At 46.7% G+C, this 8236-nt stretch overlaps 2 pseudogenes; both read right to left on the bottom strand.

The window, feature by feature from the left end:
* Positions 1 to 905: 905 nt before the first annotated feature.
* LOC128625936 (ferritin heavy chain-like) lies at positions 906 to 1333 on the bottom strand (annotated as a pseudogene).
* Positions 1334 to 6436: 5103 nt separating this feature from the next.
* Positions 6437 to 6984, bottom strand: LOC119043840 (ferritin heavy chain-like; annotated as a pseudogene).
* Between the last annotated feature and the right edge of the window lie 1252 nt (positions 6985 to 8236).

Below are 8236 nucleotides of genomic sequence, written 5' to 3'. Positions count from 1 at the left end.
TTTAAGCCTGTGGAATACCTGTCTCTTCATCTGGGACATAGAGAATACCTCCTGCCCTCTATCCAAGGCCTGGAGAATACCTTCCTCCTCTATCCAGTATCCCAGGCAACCTCTTCCCTATATCCAGGGTCCAGGCAATGGCCCCTCCCTGCCCAGGGTCCTCAAAATACCTCCTGCCTCACTTCAGGGCACAGGGAATACTCTCTCCCTCCATCCAGAGTCCCAGAGTACTCTCTGGCTTTAGCCATTATCCCTCAGAATATCCCAGCCTCCTATAGGGATCAGGGAATACCTCGTCCCTCAATCCATGGTCCCAGGAATAGCCCCCCTACCATTCACGGTCCACAAAACAACTCCTCCCGCCAATCCGGGCCCAGGAAATACTCTCTCCTTCAACCCAGGGTCCCAGGACAACCCCTTCTCCATCTAGTGTCCCAGGAAATAGCCCCATCATCCTCCTGGGATCAGTGAATACTCACTCTTGTCATCCAGGTTCCTGGGAGTAACTCCACTCTCCATCCATCACCCCAGTGATTACCCCTCCCTTCATTCTCCGTCCCACTGAACACCTGTTCCCTCCAACCAGGTCCCCAAAAAATACTTGATCCCTCTATCCATGGTCCCAAGGAATAGGCCCTCCACTGCCCGGAGATCCTGATCTTAAAGTCATGGGGCGTGTTTGGAAAGACAGACTCCTCTTTTATTACTTAGAACATTTGGGTTTAAAACACACACATGAGTGAAACACCTCTATTTATTTAGGAACCACCAACTTTATTGGAAAAATGGTAAAACTGCAACATAAAAATTTAAACACACCTTTTCAAGGGCAATATGGCAATAGGCACGCTCAGCAAGGTGACCAGGGAAAGTCACCCCGAGGCTATCAGGAAGGCAGTCCAGGGTCATTTCTTCTTGCTATCGCCCAGAGTGAACTTGTCAAAAGAGGTACTCTGCCAGGCCGAATTCCGGAGCTCCCATCTTGCACGGCTTGATGACACGGTCCCCCCAATACTTTGATGAACATCACCTGTTGGTGCAGGTAGTGACTCTCCAGGAAATGGCACAGGTGGCCGTCCCCCTTCTCAGTGGCCAGCTGGTGCAGACTCAGGAGGCTCTGCCTCACTTTCTTCGCCAGGTGCAAGGCACAATACATGGCCCTCAGGCCACTCTGCCATGCTTCCCAGGGAGGACTTCTGATGTCTCGCAGGCGGATTCGGCCCCACCTAATTCTGCAGCTGTGGAAGTGTACATTGATGTGGTTGTTGACAGCAGCCTCACACTCAGGCTGGTAGTTCTGAGGCACAAAAGAGGGCCCGGCCAGCATCTCCATGTCTTCAGGCACAGGCGCGGGGCTGCAAGACTGCAGTGGTGTAGAATCCCAGGCAGTAGGGTGGGCTGTGGCAGGGGTGACTGTGGAGGCTGCGGGGCCCCGAAGTGTCCTGCAGTGGTCCGAAACCCTGGGGTGCTCACGTGTCAGGCCTCTGGCCCTGCTGTTGGCTCAGAGGTGGGACAGAGAAAACCCTCCACTCAATACCGTCGAGGGAGGGAGGGGGAATTAGCATCCAGTACAGTATCGAGACTTAGGGGTCAGGGTCAGGGTATGGCCCTGGTTGCCGGGGTGCTTGAGGGGGGCCCAATGGGGCCAGTAGCATTGACACTTTCCAAGTTCCATGCCAGTCTGGCTCACAAGGCCTTACAGTGCTAGGCATCTGTTATGTGTGACATTTGAAAATGTTCCTCAGGAATATGAGTGCAACTGGTTTCAGTTAATCACCTGCATGAGTTCTTTGAGCAACTTACATGAACACTGCCCTAAAGTGACTGTTTCATTAAACATAGCCCTTTTGTGTTGTCACTGGTTACATTTACTATCACAAAGCTTTGTTTGAACGACTTTGCATGGACGTGAGGACAGTTCCGACAGCCCCACTGACTTCCTAGACCTTGTCCCTCCAGTGATCTCTGCTTTCTCCTCCCATGAAGATACACCTTTTGTAAAGAAGAGGTACATATACATTGTGCAATATTACTCAGACACAGTAAAGAATGAAATCTTATTATCTGAGCAAAATGGATGAACCAAGGGGATATTATGCTCGGTGAACTATGTCAAACACAGGAAGGCCAATACCATAAGATTTCATTTCTCTGTGGAATCTAAAAGACAAAATACATGAACAAACAAAACCAAAAGCAACTCAGAGAGGTCCAACTAATTGTCACACGGGTTGGAGTTTGGGAGGCTGGTGCGAAAGGTGAAGGAATTAAGAAGGACAAATTGGTACTTACAAAATAGAGATGGGGATGTAAAGCACACCATAGGGAATATAGCCAATGTTATTGTACAAATTGTGTGTGGTGGCGGGTGGGCAGTAGAGTTCATAAATTATATAAGTGTCCAACTACTATGCTGTATACCTGAAACTAGTGTAATATGGAGTTCCAAGTATAATGGAAAACATTACTGTTGTTTAAAAAGGCATATTTTCTTGTTGAATCGAACTAAGCAGCCAAGGAAGAGACAGATAAAAGTGGTGGTTAATAAGATGGATCAGACTCGGGCACTGTTCTTGTTGAGAAGTTTGCTTTAATTATTTTGTGATTTGCCAGCATAATATAGACTATTTTGCAGATCGAGAACATAATAGCATTGCATTATGTTGATATTTGCCTGGGAACGAAATAGGAGTTTCATCAAGTTCATTGGAGGTGTCAGGAGAATTGATACCTGAGAGTAGTTGTGGGAACATATTTAAATCAAAAAATCTGAAAGAGCTCACCTTCAGATGATGCGCCACACCAACTACTGTTCGGCATTAGTGCAGGTTCAATGTACAGAATTGGATCGTGTATTTTTGGTCTGGAGAGAAACTTCGCAGGTCCTCTACAGAACTCAAAGAGAAATGCATTGCAATGAGGTGCTCACGCAAAACTGAAAAATTCTATAGGTAGTAGTACTGATGGTCTCCATCGGAGGAAAAAGATGAAGTGTAAGACGCTGAGCACGAAGTACATTGTTGATTGTATGTTTATTTTCTATGACGTCATGGATTCCTTCATTGAAGCGTTTATCCACTTATAATTTCTTACATTCTTGAAACTCATTTTCATTCTTCAGTTACACCTGACATGTAATGGATTATATATTTATTAGCAATCCTGGACTTTATTACCAAAATGCTTTATAGCGTATACGCCTTGTTCTTTTTCCTCACAGTTAAGTGTCGGAATCACTCCAAATGAAGTGCTAAGAAGAGAGAAAATTCAGAGCAGGATGTATAATCATCTCTCATTTGTGAAGGGGGAAAAGATCAATACATATAATATGCACTTATATGTCTCTGGAATTTTATTCAAGAAGGTGCTGTGTGAAGCTGAGATATCAGAGGATCTTCCGCTGTACTGCTGAAAACTTTTATCATGAATATGTTCTATTAAAATTTTTCTTCGATTTTGAAAAAAATGTCTGGATTTTGAGGAACTTCTGCATTTAATGTCCCCAAAAACGCAGGCGCAGATTGCTTTTGACCCAAAGGTGTGTAACTGACCAAAATTCAGCAATCTGGTCTGGAAAAATGAAAACGAAGAATTCTGCTGTTGGTGAGATTAATACATAGGTAGAGAGGCAGGTGAGAAATCTAAACTACTTGGCCTTTCTCTCTATGATTTAAGTACTGAAAAAATATCACTGTTATCATTCCCAGAAAGCCATGCATTTACAAATGGAAATCAGAATATGATGGGAAAAGACCCGGTTAGGAGTTACCCATTAGGGAACAAAATGGGTACGTGTGATAGCTACCCACTGTCATGGTGAGGGCCCTGCGTTGCACTTATTGTCCCAAAATGTATTGTGCTGGAGCCTACACAGCAAACATTCCAATTTCTCCTGACGCCTTCTCAATGAGAACGACGGAGGTGTAGCTACAGGGATGTGCCTGTGGAACAACACAGGATGAGATCTTTCAACAGTTTCCAAAGCTATCTTTTTGCAATAGTGTTCTATGAGATTTGGTAGAAAAGGGACCTCATGATTAGAATGTTTTGGAAATGCTGAACATATTATCCCCGTGTTATAGGTCTACAAAGAATGTTTCTTGAATCAAAGACCTACAATTCCTAGACAATAACTAGAAAGCTACACCAGAAATCCCACTAAGTTGATTAATACCAACCTGTCTGTGTGTGTGTGTGAATTCGTTTGTGTGTGTGTGTGTGTGTGTGTGTGTGTGTGTGTGTGTGAATTTGTTTTTTACTGAACACCTGCTACTATTCTGTGGCAGTGCCTGATACTGAACACAGTCTTGGAAAGGCTGGTCTAAAAATTAGAGACCTGCAAATTAAGATGAAAACACTTTCAGGTGAGGAGGGAGGACTGTGGTAGCAGCCTTCATCAGTCTCTGTTTCCATCCAGGCAATTATTTACTTTTATCCTTCACACCCTTTCATCTTTACTTTTTTTTTTTTTTTTTTTACAGAGGAACCTGTACTAGGGACAAAGAGAAAACTGGCATCTACTACTCTAGAGTAGGTGTGTTCTGTAAACAGTGACAGCATAGCCTGGTAAAATTGTGCTGATTATAAGGACACATATTAGCTTAGGCTCTCTTGGTAGCAAGGGACAAATACTAAATTAGAGTTGGATACTTGAAACCTCCGGGCAGATATACAACCAGGCTCAGCAAAGGTCTGGAATGCAGCTGCTTCATATCTGATAATGCAGTCACTGAACTGGTTTTCAACAAAGGGTGTCTTCCTAAGCAGACATTTTCAGAATCTAGTCCGGAGATTCAAAAGGAACTGTGGTGCTGAAAATATATATGAACTTTTATGCATGATATATACTATATAAAAACGAAGGATAGAAAACACACGTAAGTGGCTGTTTTCTAACTGCAATGTGCAACCCAGGCCTTGGTGACTATGGGAAGTCACTCCTCTGTCTCTGGGGAAGCCAGCCTGAGGCTCACTTGCCATTATCACTCTTGCCCAGTGTTAGCTTATCAAGGGTACTCTACCCTTAGGAATTCCAACATCGCCATCTGACTACCCAGACTTAACTATTCCCTTTTGCATGATTTAATGAACATAAAAATTTCAGGTAAAGCTGATTATCCCTTTATTTTAACCTCTGCCCGACACCATTCTTCACTACTTCCTTAGAGGCAAGGAGTCTCATGGCTTTCATACTGTTTTTAGTATACTTGTACCGTGCACATGAATCCAGCTTAACCAGGGCCCTGTCGGACCTCACCCTCACGTACCTATATTGTTTATAAGGGGAGATTGATTCTGCCTTTCCCAGGGTCCCACACACTACATGCTCCCTCCATCCAAGATCCCCCACACAATGCCTCTCCCTCCACCCAGGGTCCAGGGAATACCACTTCCCTTCCATCCAGGGTCCAAGCAATAAGCCCTCCCTCCAACTAGGGCACAGGGGGCAACCACAAGTCCTGTGGGCTTAATCCGGCCCTCGACCTCCTTTCTCTCCGTTCTGTTGCCATGTTTCTTCCCTGCAGCTGCACTGAGCTCTGGCTTAACAGTTAAGAAGTAGTTACATTTCTAGAGTCCCAAAATTATGTGCGGCCCTTTCAAGGCAACCATGAGTCTCGTGTGGCCCCCGGTGAAAACGAGCGTGATAGCCCTGAACTAGGGTCACACAGACTACCCCCTCCCTCCAAGGTCCCACGGTGTACCCATTCCCTCCATCCAGGGTCCTGGGAATACCACTTCCCTCCATTCAGGGCCACCAGGATACTCCCTCCCTGGATCCAGGGTCCAGGGCATAGCCTTCACTCTATAAAGCAGGAAGGGTATACCTCCTCCCTGCATCCAGGTTCCCACACAAACCTCTCCCCTCTGTCCAGAGCTGCGCGGTATGCCTCCTCCCTCCATCCAGAGCTTCAGGGAATACCTTGTCTGTCCATCCAGAATCCCACGGAATACCTTCTCCCTCCATCCATTCAGGGTCCCAAGAAATGCCCCTCCCTCCATCCAGAGTCCAGGAATTACCTCCATCATCCATCCAGGGTACCAGGGGATAAGTCCATCCTTCATTCAGGGCCCAGGGAACATGCCGACCCTCCATCCAGAATCCATGGAATACCTCCTTCCATCCAGGCGCTCTTGAGGTCCCCACCCCCCACACCCGCACCCATGGAGATCCCAAGCTGCACATGATGGGGCATGCGTGAGTGAAGAGACACCTGCACACTTATTTGGAAGCTTAAAAGGTGACAGTTTTCCACACACAAACCAATGAAACACTTTTAATTATTTAGCAACCAATAACTTTAGGAAGTAAGGATAACACTCGGACTTAAAAACTTAACAGAACGTTTCATAGGTCAATATGGCAAGAGGCATGCTTGGCACCCTGACCAGGGCAAGTCAGGCCCCCGTGGCTGGCTATGGGGAAGGCAGTCCCCGCTCAGTTCTTGCTGTCCTTCAGAGTAAGCTTGTCAAAGAGGGACTCTGCCAGGCTATCTTCCGGGGGTCCCCAGCTTGCGCAGGTTGGTGATGTGCTCCCCCAACTCTTGGATGAACATGGCTTGTTCACGCAGGTAGTCACACTCCAGGAAGTGGAAGACCTTGCCATGCTTCTCAGTGACCAGCTGGTACAGATTCAGCAGGCTCTGGTGGACTCCTTTCGCCAGGTGCAAGGCGCGCTCCATGACCCTCAGGCCATTCTCCCAGTTCTCTTCCTCAGGCCTGGGGATGTTCCACAGGCGGGGGGTTGCCAGCACGCCGGTTCTGCAGCCCCAACAGGTAATCTGCAAGCTCCACCTCCTTCTTTGACTGCCGAAGGAAGAACAGGCTGAAGTGCTTCAAGGCCGCGTCTCCACGGTCGAAGTAGCAGGCCATGGACATGTACACGTAGGAAGCGTGCAGCTCCAAGTTGACCTGGTTGTTGATGGCGGCCTCACACTCCAGGTGGCAGTTCTGACTCACGTGGCAGGGCGCGAATGCGGTAGCCATGTCTTGTAGCGCAGGTGCGGGGTGGGGGCACCAAAGTGAAGAAATCCTGGAAGCGGGAGCTGGAGTTGCGGGGTAGCCTCCGAGAGTCTCCTGGGTGAGTGAGCAGCACCGCAGAGGGGTGGTGCTCCAGCGTCTGCAGCAGGCGACTGGTGGTTGGCTCTGAGATGGAACCGGAAAGGGGAAGGTGGGACCAATTCTCAGGAGTGCTCAGGAGAGGGCGCAAGGAGGATGCCGCGGGGGCCAGTGGGAGTGGCAAAGGGACTTTCTAGGGCGGAGTTGGGGGGCAGGAAGTGGGCAGTACAAAGGAGGCATGTTCCAGGTTCCATCACAGCCTGGGTGAGGCGGGGGAGAATCTGTTCTGACCTCTTAGCATTTAATGTTTGCAATTTTGCATTAATATATCTGTGTTGCAAGAACTTTATCTTTCCTCTAATTCCTTCTATAGAAGGCATTTCCAGTGTGTAAACCCATTTTCCTCCCTTATACTTCTGAGAATACGAATTTGAATTTTTGGTACAGTTCTCTCCTGTTTCTGTGTTATATCTGGGTTCCCACTGCCCAGAATTAGTTCTGTGCGTTCCTTGTCTTTTTTCTTTAATCTTCCTCATACATTTGGCAACCCTGTGAGTTAGGCATAAAGGACTTATGGGGTCAAAGCAGGGAATGAGCAGGGGTCTGATCCTCTGATCTGGGGTTGTGAGGTGCATTTCACTGCAGGGCTTCTGCTGTAAGGGAAGGCTGGAGTGTGCTGAGTTACTCAGTGGGTTTTCCTTTGAGGATACATGGCGTGGCTTATAGGTAGGAAAGGGGCAGTCTTTGTGGACAAACAAATACGATATTTCTGACAGGGGGGAGAGTAATACATTTTTCTTCTAGGTAGATGTGTCCTATTGTTTCCCTTCTCTGCAGATCTGCAATTGTCTTACGTTCATTTGCTGTCTTTGCAGTGTAGTTTGGGGTGAGGAAAGCTGCCAGATACCACAGTTGTATAAAATTCTCTTGTGTAGACATCCTGTCCAGGGCTTTTGTTTATTGGGTGTTTTTTTTTTTTTTAAATTTAGTGACATCTTTGATTTCCTTAGTTGTAAGTCATCTGCTAAAATTTCCAGTTTCTTCCTCATTCAGCTTCGGAACATTGTATGTTTCTCAAAATTCATTTATTTCTTTCAGGTTGTCTAATCTTTTGGCAGATACTCGTTCATGATAGTTTCTTTTGCTGTTTGCAAACCTGAAACACAGATATAATTGTATC

The sequence above is a fragment of the Artibeus jamaicensis genome, unplaced genomic scaffold (assembly GCF_021234435.1).
Source record: "Artibeus jamaicensis isolate MK-2021 breed Jamaican fruit bat unplaced genomic scaffold, CSHL_Jam_final scaffold_1283, whole genome shotgun sequence".
In the NCBI taxonomy this organism is placed as follows: domain Eukaryota; kingdom Metazoa; phylum Chordata; class Mammalia; order Chiroptera; family Phyllostomidae; genus Artibeus; species Artibeus jamaicensis.
This window is presented reverse-complemented; position numbering and strand designations above follow the sequence as displayed.